This window comes from Ambystoma mexicanum, chromosome 1p (assembly GCF_040938575.1).
Source record: "Ambystoma mexicanum isolate Mex_15411 chromosome 1p, UKY_AmexF1_1, whole genome shotgun sequence".
Lineage (NCBI taxonomy): Eukaryota > Metazoa > Chordata > Amphibia > Caudata > Ambystomatidae > Ambystoma > Ambystoma mexicanum.
In genome coordinates this window covers 980623274-980642071 of record NC_090921.1, presented here as the reverse complement: position 1 = coordinate 980642071, position 18798 = coordinate 980623274, and the positions used below count along the sequence as shown (strand labels likewise).

The 18798-nt window shown below is 45.7% G+C and overlaps 1 protein-coding gene across 1 annotated transcript in view; it reads right to left on the bottom strand.

The window, feature by feature from the left end:
• KATNB1 (katanin regulatory subunit B1) overlaps nucleotides 1–9154 on the bottom strand; it is a 944775-nt gene extending 935621 nt beyond the window's left edge. The window contains exon 1 of the mRNA XM_069654285.1: nucleotides 9053–9154. The gene's annotated coding sequence lies outside the window, so the exon portion shown is untranslated. The remainder of the gene's footprint in view (nucleotides 1–9052) is intronic.
• Nucleotides 9155–18798: the final 9644 nt, after the last annotated feature.

The following is an 18798-nucleotide window of genomic DNA, read 5'->3' as shown; positions in this document are numbered from 1 at the left end:
CAGATGTCATCTGTCTTGGTTACAGCAGATGCCAGCATTTGGAACCATATCTGTAAGGACATTGGCGAGTTACACACTGGAAGAGTGTTAAATTCTTATGAGAGGGCGGTCCTGGAATGTTAAGGGAATATTAAAGGGGACTGGCTGATATTGTCATGCTACAAGAGGCCCACCTTATGCCAGAAGAACATACAAAGCTGGGCATGGTGGGGTTTGGAGGACGGGGGTGGCACGCTGTCGAGCTCTGCTTTCACCTCTTCAGCTAGAGAGGCTCATATGGGTAAGGAACACTGTACGGTGACAAACGGAATAGTTACTACAAGACAAAAATGGGACCCAAGTAGGCATGACACAGTCTCTTGCTGGCCACCCAGGACTATTATTATGCACATGTGCACCCAATGTAGACAATCCCGAGTTCTTCTTACAGGTAACTGCAATTTTGTTTAAGCATGCTGCACATAAAGGGTTGTGGATGGGTGTTTGCAATTGTATTTTGCATCAAGAATTAGATGTTTTGCGCAGGGGTGGGGAGGGCACTAGGAACAGCATCCAACACAGTACTGGGAGTTATGTCCGAAAATCAGCTGCTGGAAATCTAGCAGCCTTTCAACTCTAATGCCAGAGGCCCTTCGGCTTAATTTAAGAGAAATTGGCTCATCTAATACAATTAGCGGATTATCTGGACCGGTCTCCGCAAGATCATGCATCACTGCTAGTAATGGTTATGTGGAAAAATGATAGAGCCCGATACCAACGTAAGGACTGAGGACAGAAACTGCTAGATAAGGCATTCAGGCACACATTTACACAGCCCAAGGAGGAGAATGAGGAGTGTGATGAATGGGGAATCGTTTAGGAGACTTTCAATGTTACAGTTAGGGGGACATCTAGATCTACCACTCCAGAAACAAACTAGAGGCCTGGAAGAAGGAAGATAAAAATCAAGGATCTTGAAAAGACGGTGATAATAGATAATAAATTGGAAGGGGAACTGTCAGCACATAGGGAAGCATTAATTGAGTTGTTGGAGAGGGCATGGAGGGTGGACTATGTGACCTGTGTGTGTAAAATGCATCATGAGGTGGACAAACCAAGCAGGATGTTAGCGTGACTAGATTGCAGAGAAGAAACAAATGAATAAATAATGTATTTATTTTATTATTATTTTTTTAAATAAAGTACAACATGGGCAATACGAGACAAGGTTGGTGATGTGGCCCTGGACCAAACGGGAATCAAGGAATCAATGGAGTATTACAGAGATTCTATCAGGTACTATATGAGCAGCTCACTGAATTTAGAGAGCAACCTATGAGTTAACGGGGAAATATATGAGCAGCAACTTGGACCATACCCTGAACAAGTGATTGACCTGCTAGAAGAAGCAGGTATGCCTGAACTGAATCGCAAAAGCAGAGAGTTAATGGACAGTGCCTTTAAAGTAGAAATTGTTGCATGGGCAATGAGTATTTACAAAGCATGAAAAAGTCAGGTGGGGACGGGTTGCAAGCTGAAATTTAGATATGCTGGCACCCAAACTCCCGGAAGTATACATTGATGCAGATGAGAGAGGAACACTACCAGAAATAATGCAGAAGGCTTTGATTGTACTATTACTTAAAGAAGATAAAGACCCCCCCCCCGAACTGCAGATCATACTGACCACTCTCCAGATTCTGATTTACCACATTTAGCAACGTTAAGAAAGCTTAGATTTGTTGAGATTTTTATTAAATGGATACAATTGCTCCATCTGCCAAGGCTAGCTTGAAGCAGACAATAGCCAAAAAGTGAAGAGTTATTACACAGAGGCACCAAACAAGAAGCCCCTTGTCCCCGATGTGGTTAGCACTTGTTGTGGAACCGCTTGCTTACCTCATGAGAACGAAACATGGGAACTTGGACTTTAATATCGCTTGTCAGACGCATGTTTTTTCGATCTACAGGGATGATATACTATTGTACATGTGCGATCCAGCTACAACCTTCCCATTTATGCTGGAGGAATTTGAGCGTGTCAGGGCTACCAAGCAGTTGTACAAAATCGTGTTTGTATCCAATGCGAGGAACAGATCTAGCTCCATTACCCGGGTTTGCTCATCCTTACCAACAAACCCTTCAGTTATCAAAGCCTTAAGATAAGCACCAGGCTTGGCTAAGAAGCTCCAACATCTAGTGAGACTGTATACTCCTCCCCCTGGTGCTGTCTAATTATTCCTGTTAAGTTTTCTTCAATCCGTTGAAATTGTGCGACCCATCAACTTTTATAACTTGTTCTTGAAAAGCGATTGGTGTATTTTAAAGATGTCATGATTAGTTGTAAAGTGGTGCTATATTACGCATTTTTAGATGTGGTATTGTGTTTTAAATATGAATCTTTGTATTTTGATGTTTTTATGGCTCTAACTGCCGAACACCAAGTGGTGTTTCATTATTAAAATAAGCCTGACTGGGAAGAGGAATATGAAGCTAATGCAATACAGGCACCAACTTGACTCGAAGGGTTGATTGATCACTGGGTAAAGCTCCAATTGTCCTGCCTAGGCAGAGTGTCACGCCTCAGCTTTTGTATATCTTTCAAAGTATGCCCATGCTTATCCCAGACAGCATATTTAAGAAGCTGGATAGGACTTGAACACATTTATATTGGGACAATAAGAATCAAGGGATTAAACTAAGGATGCTCATGCTTCCAAATTAAGGGAGCGGGGTTGGTGCCTCAGACTTCAGAGCATACTATTCAGCTGGGCTGTTGTAGTATGTGGTTCCTTGGTTTAGAGAAAGCAAAAAGAGAGGGACCATGTACCGCACCTGAGAGACTTGATAGCACCTATCCAGTTGCTGAATATAGCACTTCTATCCAATGCACAAGGGGATGCCACTGCATTCAAGAGTGATATGTACAATATGGAAAAGGTAGAGTAGGAAAGTAGGTCACAAATACAGGTGCAATGAGCTGGAAGCACTATGGCTCGCCATCAAAGTGCTGATCCAAAGAAATGATTAAATAGGAAAGCAGATTTGAATGATCCTGACGAAGCCTATTCTGTCCGGGACACCGACCTCGAGGCAATGCTAGAATCAGACTTGATGCCTCTTCAACCTGCAACATATGTAAACAACGCAGAGCAATTGAACTGATTCTGAAATAGTGAATTATATGTTGGGGTAAAATGTTGCTGAAAGGGGTAATATGGAATGAATTGTAAATGGGATACGACGATTTTTAATAATTAACTTACACTGATGAACACTAATGCATTGTGACCTTGTTTACTGAATTGATGACATCTGTATAGTTTTACAATTTCAATTATGATTATAAAATGACAAAAACCTTTCCAACAGAGTTTGTCTTTGAAGGTTTGTGGGGTCCCCTGTGAAATGATGACGGTAGATTTGTAATAAAACCAAGTCATGTAAATGGGCAATTGCAAACCGAATGTTTATGATCCACATGCAGATAAGACCTTTAGAACATCTACGGTTACCCTGAAATTGATGGGAGATGTTACAATCTCAGCTGGGGATTGGAACTGCACAATTGATAAGTGCAAAGATAGCCCCCATTCAGCTCGGGGTCCTACAGGAACAAACATCTACTACACTGAAGTGTGTCATGGAACAGCTAGGGATTATTGATGTGTGGAGGGAGCACCATCTTGAGGCAAGGGAATTCTATTACCCCATCCATGACGTTCACACTCAAATTGAATATTTGCATCTAAAAGTCGATACCAATGTTTCTCAAATCCCCTAATGGGTACATTTAGTTTGGTGCAAACTAGGTCAGCAGTCCCCCAATGGAAGCTCAGGGGAGGCGCTCTAGGGCAGGGTGCAAAGTGTCCGTTTGAAAGCTACTTGCCCCATTGTTGTACAAAAGGCAGTGAATGACCTGACCAAACGCACACGGCTCTTCAACAACAATGCACAGGCATACCCTATCTATCACAAACCATAACCGGTAACTATTTAAAACTTACAATCCATTGGTGAAATAGAAGAGCAATGAAAGATAAGTTAAGTTGCATCCTGTTCTCAGGTTGGAGAAAGGAAATAAAGTCAACTTATATACATTTAAGGGGGGTGCTGCTGCTATTACGTTTTCTTGCTCTGGCTTTAGAAGTGTACGTTAACTCCCTAACATCCTGTGATAAGAAACAAATCGATTTATCCATTTTGTTTTCAGTACAGTTCTGTGCCAAAACAAGGATTACATAAAACAACCTCCAAGAAGTGCTGTATAAAAAGTAAAACTACTAGGCCAGTTTGTTAGGCCCATTTTTTACTTCTGGGGGAACACATCTCAAGGTACCCAAATTGTGGCACCTTGGGTAAATCACTCATTTCACCATCTTATTTTTACTAGGTGCTAAATTTTGGGTAACCCTAACCCACTCGAAGCCTGCTGTTTTGAAGTATACTTGTGTCGCCATGCTTTACCCCACTGCCCCCTTACACACACCTTTTTCATACCACTTAAAGCATTGTTCAGATATTTAAAAAACAATGATGTAGCATGTCATGTACACAAATAGAATCGCCTTTAACTGAAATCAAACAAACGCAGACATGTGTGGAACCTAGTCAGCCAATTATACAATAAGCAAACCAGGCAGCAAAGATAGTGTCAGAATGCAATTACAAACAAACAGCTGTGCAAAAATTAACAGGAAAGCTGGAAAAGTATCCACGTCCCAAAATTGTTGTCCCTGAGCTTGGAACTCTTAATTTTTGTACGGGTTTTACACCATGAGGTTCATACAGAAAAGTCAGTAAGATCCATTTAGTCACTTCTGCCTTGAGGAGCATGGTCTTAGGTACCATGCAGGTCCTGTACAATTCTGCTATTCCTACCCAAGCGCTACATTCCTCTGTCTCCAGCTTCTCTTTCCATTACACATAATAAGACTTGATCTTCCGACAGACACCTGCTTGTTCACCGGTCCGGCTGTCAGGCAATGCTTCTAATGCATTTTTATGCCTTTCATTTCCCCATGGAATGTATTGCTATATGGTTTCATGGTTTGTGCTCCTTACTAACCTGCTCACAAATCTACTTTCTATCTTATAATATACTGCTCCTCTTTTGCCCCACTGTGATTTGCTCACGTGTGGCACAATGTCATTCTGCCTTGCTGTTGTTTTGTCCCGTTTGCCCCAATGTGATCTTACCCCTCTGGGGTTTGGCTCTCTGGCGTTTCAGTTATGATTCACCCCGAAGGGCCCAATCAAATTAGCGCCCTACTGTTATTCCTATGTGCCCCACCGTGACACTGCCCTCGCTGAAATCCCTACTCTGAACTGTCCCCAGGAAATATTCTTATCTACTGTGTACTTGGTATCCACTGCTGCATGCTCCCTATGTCTTCCACTCCTCCTACACTCCACTGCCATCCAAGAGCAGTTGCTGCACAATGTCCACTACCAAAGATACCCCAGCACAAATCAGGGTGCCCCAGGACATCTTCTCTCAAGTACCTGGACTAAAGGACACCAGCACTAAGAAACCATCCAAGGAGCACCCGGAGCGAGAGGTTGTCTTGGCCTTACCGGATTTAAGCACCAAGTTGCCCACCGAGCACTAACATTCTCAACTCCAAATTCCAACACACTATATACATACCAACTAAGCCACTCACACACCACAGTTGAATAACCGTCCAAACACACATCAGTACAGAATGTCACATATCTACAATCAACTTACATGTCACAGTCTAGTGCAGGTCAATGCATCCTAGCACCTCAGGCACACCTGCATGCGGAGCTCAGGGTAAAGCTATCTTGCATTTTCACCTCTCAGCCCACTACCTTAACGCACCCATTCCACCGCCTCTTTAAGATCTGCCATAGCACCTGGAGATGGTGCAAATGCCAGCAAAGCGCTATATACTTTTTAACATTAGTGCCAGGGCTTTTTAGTTTTACTGTACCAGTCTGACACCTGCATACCCTTACCTTTTGTTGCCGACAACATTCACACTTATACACAATCTAATCTTGACTATGACACTATTGGCTCAGATTTGGCCGTTACAAATGTAACATTCTGGAGTTTGCCCTGGTGTACAAGGCCCACCCAGGCAAATAACCCACCAAACTTCCAGGATTGCCTAAGCATGCTTTCAAGCTACTGACGCAACTAATATTATGCAGTGTATTCACTATTGTCCAAATATGCATTGGAAATATCCAATTATCAGAACGCATCTGCCCCTTCCCTTGTGAGGGAACATTGTCCACCCAACAGGAGTAGCATGCACCCATGCTATCAAAAAAAACATTCTTCATACTGGGTTTTTAGGAAATCCCTCAAAACTGTTCACCTAGCATGTGTTTTTCTATTGATCTCAGGTCATGTAACCGAAATGCGGCTCACTCAACTGTCATTGCTTTCGTCTACTCCGTGTAACTGGTACCTGTAACAGTGCCTCGATGCCTTCGGGTTGTTTGTGTGCTTTATAAATGAAAAAATAAATAAATAAAATTCTTCCCCCATTGCATCTCTCTCCATCTCGTTATCTTCACCTCACATGCTTTCTTTATTCCAGTAGACTAGGGTCTGAATACTCCTGGCAGAGTTACACCACACCACAGAGAAGTACAGTGACGACTTGGTGCAACATGAAAGAATATTAACCTAACAGCAATCCCAATAAGATAACATAAAATAGAGATAATGGAATTTCAATAGCAGAAACGCAACTCAGGGTACTAATACCACCTTCTTGCTAGTATGAGTGGAGGATAGCACATGGGCAACTCGCTGCTCTTGGATGCAAGACCACGCAGAGCAACAGAGGTTGGATTCCCGGATCCACGCTTAGAAACCAAACTCAGGTATGTATTAGGCGCATTATTTAAAAAAACATTTAATTAATTAAATATTAAATGAAAACATAGACCTACGTTAACCATTTACTGCTGTAAATTCGGACAACCAAACAATTCCTGAAAAATTCACACATCACCTTACCTAAAAACTACTTAAATTATACAGCCACTAACCTAGACGTAAAATCGTTAGCCTGCCTTGTCTGCAGCTCCCGTCAAAAGAACTGTGAAATACAAGGATCCTGCAGGGCTATCTAAAGAAGGTAGTTCAATCTGCAATTAAAAGGAGACTGGGTGGAGCTTCATGTTATGTTAATGGTTTTCTAAAGTGCTCGTTTGCAGTAGGCATCATCTCCCACTATACTGAAGCATGTGAGAGTTGTGGGGAAAGGATGGGGACAGCCAGATATCAGAGGAGTGGGCGAATGTTTGGGAACAGGTTCGTAAGGTCTCAAGAAACGCCTGCTTTCAACATATTTGAGTTTAAATACTGCATAGAGTTTATGTGACCCCAATCAAACTCCATGCCATGCCCTTAGTCAGGACTGTCTGCGATGTGGGATGGGACAGGCGGGACACTGGCATATGATCTGGGGCTGCGTGGTTATGGCACGTTATTGGGGAGCAGTTATATCAAGGATCAATGCATTGTTGGGCTCCAGCTTTGAGTGCGATCCAATGGTGTGCTTATGAGGCATGTCAGGGGGAAAGCGACACAGGTCGCGAAATAGACTTGTCCCATTTTTGTTGATACTTGCCAAACGGCAGATATATATTGTTTGGAAGAGGGCCCCAGGGGCCAGCGACACAACAATGGCCAGATGATGTTCGTAGATGAGGGATGGCGGAACTGGACATATTGCAGAAAAACAGTGAGCCTGAGCGGGGGTGACGGCAGACTGGAGTCAAATGTTAAAAGGATGAGGGAGGGGAAACTGAGAGGTGAGGGGAAGGGAAGCAAGGGGTTGCTATGCACTGTACTTGCTTGATTATTGTCAATGTGTATATGGTTTTGAGCAATTGTGGACCAGGGTTTTTTTGTATTTACATATTTATTGAATTTTAAACATCAAAAACTCAAACATATATACAGAATAAACAAAAGCTCCCTTCTTCACAGTCCAAACACATAACCATGGCAAATTTACAAGGTATTTCATACCCCACTTATGAATTTTAAGGAATGAATCACAATTGAAACACAAATCTAAATAGCTTTCCCGAATATGTTTATACATACAAACTACGTTTCTTATCTCTGCATATAATCAGTCTCTCCGTCCTCGAAATTTGTTGCAAGTCTAACATCCAGCCTGACACTTCTGGCATTTCCTCACTTTCCCATTTCCAAAGAATAATCTTTTTTGAAGAATTCGAAGCCCTGAAAAACCAGCAACACTGCAGGAAAGTCAGATCGTCTACCAAATCCTGTTCCCCAAGAATAATACTCATGTAATCATAATCTACATCCAGCATAAATACCTTGTTTATTGTTAACTAACCTCTTTACAAAAGTTTCTCAAACTGCGGCAATCCCATATCAGGTGCTCAAAAAGTACCCACACTATGTTTACATCTCCAACAGGCTTCCTTTCGCATCAAGCCCCTTGCATATAGATTTTGCAGAGCCCAATCAACACTGTTCAGGATTTTAATTTGTCTGACTCTTTCCCCTAGATTCAAAGAAGTCAATGCTCCATTCTTGCATAAGTTTATCCACCTGCTCTCACTCATCTCAGAAGGTATCACTTCTGACCATTTTGTACAGTAACCTTTTATGAATCTCCCTTTATTGTGCCAAATGTTTTTATACCTTTGAGGCTATGTGACCATCCGATTTATATTCATGGAGCCAATCAGATGAAAATAATACGCCCCATCAGGCACAAAACCATGCGTGACATCGCTGTTACACATAAGCCAATGATGGACCAATTTCTTAAAAGTGATCACTGTCCCCGTTCTGTTCAAAAATATAAGAAATATACCACACTGCGGCGACTGGCTCACAAGTGTCAAGAACTGCCGCCCCGTCGATGCACTAGATCACTCCCTGTCCCATTGGGCAATACCCCCCACAAGGATCAAGAAAAAGTCACTCCGCCTCCCACAGGAAAAGACACCCCCACTAGTGATCAATATGTACCTTACACCACGATTTTACGACGTTGCCCTGATCTAATATTATGATACCTCCTTTCCTGTTACCGACCTGCTGCACGGACTTCACTCCCTCTCTCCGCCACCTTCGAACAACACGTGAGTTCATTGGGTGTTCCCTAACAACGGGCCTCACAACAAAACTCAGTTTAAGCCTCGCCCCCAAGCCGGGTAAACTGCCCAATAGTAACTGTGCAAACATAAGCGACCAGCCTTCCAGAATCTGTAACCAATCCCGGATCACTGTTTGCATTACGTCAAAATCAAAAGCCGTCACGACAGCACCTCCCAAATGTCTTCGCTTAACCAATCACCACACCTGCCTGTCTCTATGGCGGTTACCAACGTCATCTTCTCCTTTGGAGATAAAAGAAGGACAGCTAAGGCGTGCTTCTTTCACAGGGTTCTAATGATGAACTGTGGCAATGTTGTACACCGAGAATTACGTAACAAAAGTATGGCACGTTTGCGTACCGTGCTGTGGAACAGTAGTCAGCAGCCGTAGATAAACATCATCTTTACAAGCGCACTGTAGACGCACTGTCTTTGGTATTGTATAATAATTCTTCACGCAGAACCCAAATGCTGGCCGGCACTGCCTGCCAATTTAAGAAGTGCAGATGGAGACCAGGCACAGACCTGCTGTTAGCCACTGAAGAACGCCCGGGTTACTTTATTTAATCAGTTAATCGTGTGGTTCTGGGCGTGTGGTATTTATACATATAAATAATCATTGAGACTACCCCCACCCCCTGCCATCCTCATTCGCAGAACACAGTTCTGCACCATGCACTCAACATGTTTTCTCACGATCTGTCATTCATACACTTGAATTAACATTCTATCAACATTCAGAAATGGTCCTTACAGATAACCCAAACATTCATCCAGTCACTACATCCATACTCGCCAACCCTACGGATTTAGGCAGTCATTTATGTGATTCTAAGGCAGGCTCCAGGACAGAGCATGCAACACATTAATTAGTCTGTCTATACAGTGGACTGGTAGGTGATTACTTTGCACTCAGACCAATCCACTGACCTGACAGCTGTGTGACTCTGTCCTGCACTCTTGCCGGGACAACCCTTGTGAAGCACCAGTGAAAGCAAGTGGCAGAGTGTAACACCATCACAGAGCATCTGCCAACAATTTGGTGTTAGCATTCAGAATTATACATTTTTTACATTTCCACATCTTTCCATATTGTGCTGTTTGATTGTTTTGAATTTTCCTGTGACGTCATTGTTATGGGAATTATTATTTTTCAAACTTGGAAAAATCCTACATCTTTTTGGTCACAGAATGTTGGCAAGTATGTACATCTCCCTACCTCCTACCTTACACGTGGCTCAGACACATCCTGCTCCTCTTTCCCCTGTTGTAATATCACCAGTTCCAGGTGTGTGCCCTGACGGCCCATGTGATCATACCCGATAAAGGGACAGGAGAAAGCATGCCAAGGGTTCTTTCCTCCAGTACCTGTCTACTGTCTGGACGTGTCTTTTATTTCATCCCTCCGCTCCGAGTCAGGCAAGGCCCACCCCGGACAACATCACACTGGCGACGAGGCAGTAGTGAGCGAGACCGCAGCACGGTGCAGCGCCACAGACCTGGAGCCACCCGGACTCTACCCTGAGTTGTGCCCGTGCGCCGCGCCTTCCTGGAAGTGCGTGCAACACCGGCAGGAGCCCACCGACGCGGCTCTTTACGCCGGAGAACACTGCAGACATCAGATCCCAATCCTGCCACCAAGCTTGCCCGGCGGCCAGCACACGACGAACGAGACCGCACAGGTACACCATGAGAGGAGAAATTAATGCAGGCAAGTGTGAAACTCCACGCTACGGGAACATCTTAACAACGCATGAGAGCTAGCTATTCCATCAAGTCAAGCAGCCTGCACGCACACCAGGCCCCAGTGCACTATACCACAAACATGCAGTGATGTGTCTATCTGAGACTCCCTGAGACACACTACTGAACACTACTGCACCACCCCACAGAGGGAAGGCCACACGGCCTGCACTAATATGGTGCAGAGAATATTGAAGCCAATCTCGGGAGACAGAGCCTGAAGAAACACATTTACTCGACGAACAACAGGTGGTGAAGAGAGAAGCATGGCGTCCAACCCGGCTGCATCCCCAGCTATAAAGGGGAACCCAGAACAAAACCCTGACACTAGCACCTGGCTGGACACAACCCAAGGCACCTTTATGAAACCGTTTGAGCTGTTTGGACCCAGAGCGGCACTCCTGTGGGAGCTCTGGATCCAGCAATTTGAATTGAGCATGTAGTCCAGGTAGCTTCCGAACACTGCTGATGCGCAACCTGGGTAGCATGGCGGCACTTCGGCTCTTCAATGCTCTGCCAAACAGAGGCACAGAGGACGATTACGAGACAGCAAAACTGGTACTGATGAGAAAGTTCAAACCACAGCTAGGCCCAGATTTTGAGAGATTCAAAATGAGTCAGGCACGCCAACGCCCAAATGAGAACATTGACGACTTCCATGGCTGCCTCCGAGAGATGGCAATTGGGTGCGACTTCCCTGATGAGGAATTCGCTGTGCGGTAGCAGGTCATCCATGGCCTATCATCGGAAAAACTCAGGAGAACAATATTATCCGGGACAAACGCTGTGGGACGTCAGTGAGAGAGGACCGACAAACATGTGGTGGAGATGGAACAAATGATAAGTGGACTACCGCTGGACACAGAAACCCCAGGGAACAGCATGACCACCATCAACGCCCTCCGACAAGGCAGAAGCAAATTGAAGCTCACACCCGGGAAACCAAGGAGCTGCCTGTGGTGTGGAGGGTAATGACACAAGGAAGAACCATGCCGGCATTAGGGACCACATGTCACAAGTGCAGGCAATTAAACCACTATGCAGCAGTATGTTTGAGCTCCCGAGGACCGAATGAGCAACAGACGCATGACAATTCCAGGAAATGGAGAAATGACACGCAACAGAAACACTCCCAGGGATACCGGCTCCACCAACAGGAGCCGCAGGCACACCGACAAGCAACACGAACCCAACACAAACCGAGAGGATGAGCAGGACTGGTAGACGCAGAAGACGACAGAAGCAACAGTGAAGAGGGGGAGCAGTCGAGCGCAGACTCCGCCCCAGATCGTACACCATGACATAGGATATAGAGGAATGAAACAATACAGATGATATCAGCAATAAACCCACAACGAGGAAAAAAAACACAGAGCACAAAGTCGCACCACACGTGTGTGATCATGACAGATGAAACACCAGTGAAGATGAAAATAGACACAGGAGCCACAGTGAACGTCATGCCAGCCAGCAAATACAAATACCTCTGTCCACGCCCAGTTTTACAACAGAAATCAGTGCAGCTATTCGCCTATGGGTGTAAGAAACCACTACCTGTAAGAGGCTCATTCAGAACAAGACTCACACACAGGGAAGAGAGCTGCCGAAAACGAATATACGTAGTAGATGCAGGAATCAAAACCCTACTCAGCTGCCCAACGGCGGAGAAACTGAAATTCATCCGATTCACCATTGCAGTTCACACACGTGACACAGACCGCTTACTGAAGAAGCATGAGAAATTATTCCAAGGGATTGGATGGCTGAAAGCTCCACATAGATCCCACTGTGGAACCAAAGGCTGTCAGACACAGTAGAGTACCATTCCACATGAGGGCAGCTGTAGAGGCAGAGGTTAACAAGCTAGAAGACCTCCACATCAAGAAAAAGACCGGAACACCACCATGGGTCTCCCCCATGGTGGTCACAGCAAAATCAAAATAGCCCCGGGCAGTGCACATCTGCTTTGATATGCGCCTGCCTAACATAGCTATAGGATGTGAGAGACACATCACCCCGACCATCGACAAACTGATAGTGTATCTCATGGGCTACCGTCTTCAGCAAGCTAGATCTAAGGTCAGGGTACCATCAGATCCACCTGGCCTGAGAGTCCCGCTACATTACGACATTTTCATCACATCTAGGACTACGGAGATATCACTGACTTAACTTTGGGATCTCCTCGGCAGCGGAAGTCTTCCAGCATGAAATCAGGAAGGTACTACAGGACCTCCCAGGAGTCACAAATGTGAGTGACAATATTCTGGTTTACGGAAAGACAGATGACAAACAACTCACAATGGGTGGCAGTGCTACAACGGCTTGAAGAATCAGGGCCCACCCTCCATGCAGAAAAATTTGAGTTTGGAAAGTCAACAGTTTCTTTGGATGCATCTTCAATGGTTCCATGTGATAAAATTGTGGCAAAAATTACTGTGGTAACAAAATATTGCAGCAAAAATGCAGTGGTTTTTGCGCCGCAATCGATGTAAAACATGCAGGGGACACCCCCGCAACCCCTGGACCCATTATACCATTTAAGGAGTGCAGGGGACACCCCCGCAACCCCCGCTCCCCTTAAATGGTATAATGGGGCACACTTCTACCCGGCGAACCACAGCATTTTTGCCGCGATTTTATTTTACCGTGACATTTTTGCCGCAATTTTATTACCTGATACCTCTTCAATGAAAAAGGTGTGTCCCCAGACCCGAGTAAGATGGCAGACATCACAAACGCCAGAGCATCCACCAGCGCCACAAGGTCTGCAGCTTCCTCAGGATGGCGATCTACTGTGGAAGGTTAATTCCTGATCTAGCCACCACAGCCACACCCCTGCAAGAACTCACAAAGATGAGTGGGATTGGAACGACACACATGAAGCAGAGTTCAAATGAATAAAGGACTCCCTGTCGGGAGATGCCACAATGACCATCTTTGACACTACCAGAGAGACTGAGCTGCTAGTGGACGCTAGCCCGGTAGAACTCGGTGCAGTGTTGACCCAAAAAGACTGAGACAGGACCATACACCCCATTGCTTTCATCAGCCGGGCCGACACGCCCACAGAAAAAAACTATGCGCACATAGAAAAGGAGGTGTTAGCCATCCTGTGAGGGTCTCGTTACTTCCACGTCTACATCATAGGGCACCCAGTAAAGGTACTGACGGACCACAAGCCGCTGGTGCCCATATTTAAGGGATCCGCATCCTCCGGCAAGAATAGAATGATGGATGCTCCAACTTCAGAAATTCAATCTGGAAGTACAATACAGAGCAGGGGCAGACAACCCAGCCGATTTTGCTGTCGCGACACCCCAGGCCAGCCACCGTGACTGGGTGCGAGGCAGCAATGGAAACAGAAGAATATGTCTGCCACATCATAGCATTTGCCCGGCCGAAAGCAATGCACCTACAAGAAATGACAGCAGAAACAAATAAGGACACGTGCCTCCGGATAACAATGGAGGCAATACTGATGGAGGAGTGGAAGAACTACCTCACAGTGATGGCCCATAGCACCCCACAGTCCCAAGAGCTGATGCAAAGCCTCTCCGGCATCAGACATGAACTGTCAGGGCCCCCGCAGGGCTCATACTGAAAGGACACCGCATTGTGGGATCCACGAGCTTAAAAAGCAGAGCACTCCGGCTAGTGCATAAGGGTCTCCAAGGAATAGCAAAAACACAGGCATTCCTCAAATCTAGAGCGTGGATTCCACATATCCAGCAGAAGGCCATCACTATGGTGGAGGCGTGCATGTCGTGCCAAACGGTGCGCAGGTTGTGGCCCCCAGAGCCAATCGCCAGTCCACCCCGCAGTCAGCGCAAATGGGACACTGTCAGCATAGACTTCTGCACCATCGCAAACGATGCATATCTCCTCGTAGCTGTGGACGAGTTAACGAGATACCCAGAAGTGGAGCCGGTGCGATCCACCGATGCAACCTTAGTAACAACAGCACTAGATTTTTTTTGCCATCCATGGCATACCATTGTCAATCAAGAGGGACAACAGCCTGCCATTCGGGAGTAAAGACTTCAAGGCATTCCTCAACAACATGGGGGTCCTCCGATCATACCAGCAAACACCACACTCAGCCCGGCAGCACTCATGTTCGGAGTCCCCATCCAAGCCAGACTCCCTCTGGATCACACCTGGAGCCCACCACAGGTTGATGGGGAACGAATCGCGCTACAACGACAGGAACGTAACCAAAATGAGCAAGGAGAAGGTGTCAAGATTACCACAAAACATCCAGCCCTAAGTGTTCGACAACGGGTTTTGCCCGTTTCAAGGAAACTCTGTTCCTTTGTTAAAGAGCCAAAATGCCTGTTCTGAACCCGTGCTGCCATGACGAATATGGCGTCCTCTCCACAAACAAAACTACCGTGCTGCCGGGAGGAGGAGGAGCCAAATGAGGTCGCAGCTACCCATTATAACGCTTCCGGGTAGCCGTACTCGCTGCTTCTGATTTTCGTCTGAATCACAGCAAGCTCTCGTACCTATGTCTTGTCCTCTTTGACTGCGCCTGTTCTATTCCTGGCCTTCGACCGCAGTCTGTGTTACTTGAAACGTCTTGTTTCCTTGTTTATCTGCACTTGGATTGTTTACACGCTACCGAACCCCGGAACATTAATTGACCTGCCTTTGTCTACTGTTTGTCACCTCCTGAACTGCTTGCACGTTGCCGGACTCCGGAACGCTATTTGACCTGCTTTACCTGCTGTTCTGTTCTACCTTACTGTCCGCACACTGCCGAACCCCGGAACGTTATTTTGACCTGCCTTGCCTGCTGTTCTGTTCTGTTTATACTGTCCGCACGCTGCCAAATCCCAGAACGTTATTTGACCTGCCCTGCCTGCTGTTCTGTTCTGCCTCTACTGTTCGTCCCTGCCTTCCAACAGAATCCTTCTTCAACATTCGGATTCATCACGCCAGGTCAAAAGGAACAACAACCTGATTCTCTACACTGTGGCATCATCATCACCTTACCTGAGTGAATCTGCATACCCAAGAGAATAGTGCACGAACTAGAGACTGACACCCTGCGCTCAGGTCGTTAGGCGTCCTCGTTTCGTCGGGAAAATCTGTGGACTAGAGACTGCCAAGTCCCGTCTAGGCGTCCTCGTTTCGTCGTGAGTTAGGGATAGGTTGGATTTGCAGAGTTTTCTCAGTAGTGCCATCCCAGTGTCTGCCAGTTGGTAAGTCTCTCTGCTTGTTATTTGTTCATCATACAAGTTTCCTTATTGTCGTTTATTGTCACTTCCTGAAGTTGTCTCTCCCTTCTATGTCTTGAATCTTCTGATATATACTTTCCCTTCTACAGCCCATATTCTCAGTGTACATCAGCACCCGCTGCAGTGTTCCCTGATCGGATGTCTTCTCTACACTCCACAGTGTCTGTGTCCAGCTGCTGCAGTAATCGACTAATTGGTTCCTTTGTAGTTTATTTTGGAAATACAAAGGGACATATTGGTAGGAAGAACTCAACGGCTACTCTTTGAGTTCTTCTACCAGGCCTCTTGATGAAGAGTCGGACTAACTTGACATAATCAGAAGCCTTAAATAAAAAATAGAAAGATAGATGTCAATGATACTTTGGTCAATCTTATGCAACTGATGGCTGAATTGAGGACCGATATGACGGCCGCTCATAATGCCACTCAAGCAAGGATTGACGAACTACACGCACGTGCCCCACCTATGGCGTCAGTGCCCCCATCGGCACTGGCCTCCGATTCTGCCTCTCCGAATCCTCAGCCAGCCGTACAGCCTTCGGTGGTCATGGCCACACATTTCCCATTAGCTCCTCCTGAGCGTTTTCATGGCGACCCTAAAGTTTACCTGACTTTCTTAAACCAATGCCGCCTGCATTTCTTATGTCGCCCCACAGCCTTTCCTGACTCGGCTACAAAGGCAGCCTTTGTCTTGTCACATTTAGACGGCACCGCAGCTACATGGGCTAACCCTCTATTGGAGGGCAGTAGCTTGCTGCTCTTTGATTGTGATGCCTTGCTGGAGGCAATGGGTCGGGTGTTTGATACTCGCTATAGAACCCAAGCCACCGAACTAGAACTCCTGGCTATTCAACAAGGGGACTCGTCTTTGTTATCATATATAGCTAAGTTCAACCAACTGGTAGCTGAAACTGCTTGGCCTGAGGACAAGAAGGCCTCATTGTTCTATAAGGGCTTATCGGATAATATCAAAGACATCCTTGCCACGGTTCCAGTGGTGCCTACGGTTTTCCATGAATTGTTAGACCTCGTCCTCCAGATAAATGTTCGGAGAGCAGAAAGGAAGGGCGAAAAAAGGGGCACAATGCCTGTGTTGGTCACCCCTTCTCTTGCATCCTCTAATGCAACTGAGCCTATGCACATTGGTGCCGTGTGGGATCCTTTAACATCCATGGAAAGAGAAAGGAGACGTTTGAACAATCTCTGTTTCTATTGCGGATCTCCCAACCACCTTTTGAAGGCTTGTCCAAAGAAACCCAAGAAGTCGGGAAATGCACTGACTCGGTAGCGGATGGGGTCCCCCTACTGATTCCAGTGTCCCAGGACTCCATGATGTACTCTCCAGTCATGCTCAATGCCTGTTTCCAACCCGTGTCGGGTTCTTCTTGGTTTGGTGATCCGATTCTGGACTGGGGAGCCACTGGAAACTATATTGATCTCTCTTACGCTCGTGAGAAAGGCATAACCTTTGTGGCCAAAACCCATCCAGAGGTTGTGAATGCTGTAGATGGTACCTCATTATTGTCCGGCTTAGTCACTGAACAAACGGTGCCCTTGCTTATGACCACGCTCACAGGTCATGTTGAAACCATCACCTTTGATGTTATCACAGCACCACAGTTCAGAATCATTTTTGGTTTACCTTGGCTCAGAACACACAACCCTACTGTTGACTGGATCGAAGGGAAGGTTTCTTTTGACTCTAAGTACTGTGAAAAACATTGTAAAACACACCAAATGTCTAAGGAGGGTCCTTGTCGGGCTCTCATGGACGTTGCATCCGCGATGGGTGCTCTTGTTGTCATGTCTTTGCCTCATGAATATCCGGCTATCAGGACGTCTTCCATGCCAAAGTAGCCGAAGTTCTACCACCCCACTGGCCCTATGACAGCCCTAATGATTTAATTCCTGGTGCTGAAATACGTAATGGAAGGGTGTATTCCTTAACTACCAAAGAGGATGTTATCTTAAAGGATTAAATAGATAAGGCCCTCAGTACGGGCTTTATCCGTCCTTCTTGGTCTCCTGTGGCCTCGGCTATGTTCTTTGTACCAAAGAAAGAAGGGGATCTTCGCCCCTGTATTGATTACCGGGAATTAAACGCAGTCACGGTCCGAAATCAGTACCCAATACCATTGATTTCGGTACTCTTAGACCAATTAGGCAGTTCCAAGATATTCACAAAATTGGATCTAAGAGGTGCATACAATCTTGTGAGAATGCGTTCAGGGGATGAATGGAAGACTGCATTCAAGACTAAATACGGTCTCTATGAGTATTGTGTTATGCCCTTTGGGCTATGCAATGCCCCTGTTACCTTTCAGCATTTTATCAAAGATGTCTTTCGGGACATGTTGGACACTTATGTGGTGGTATATCTTGATGACATCCTCATCTATTCTCCATCGTACCAGACCCACATTGAACATGTGTCTGCAGTCCTCCAACACCTAAGAGACAATCAGTTGTACGCAAAGTTAGAGAAATGTGTGTTTCATGCTACCTCCATTGAGTTTTTAGGTTATAACATCACAGACAAGGGCGTACAAATTAATGACACAAACGTCAAGGTGGTTTTGGAATGGCCGGTTCCTTCTACCCTTAAACAATTACAATCCTTCCTAAGGTATTCAAATTTCTACCGGCGTTTCATAAAATCCTTTTCTAGTATTGCTGCTCCCCTTACTTCCTTGACCAG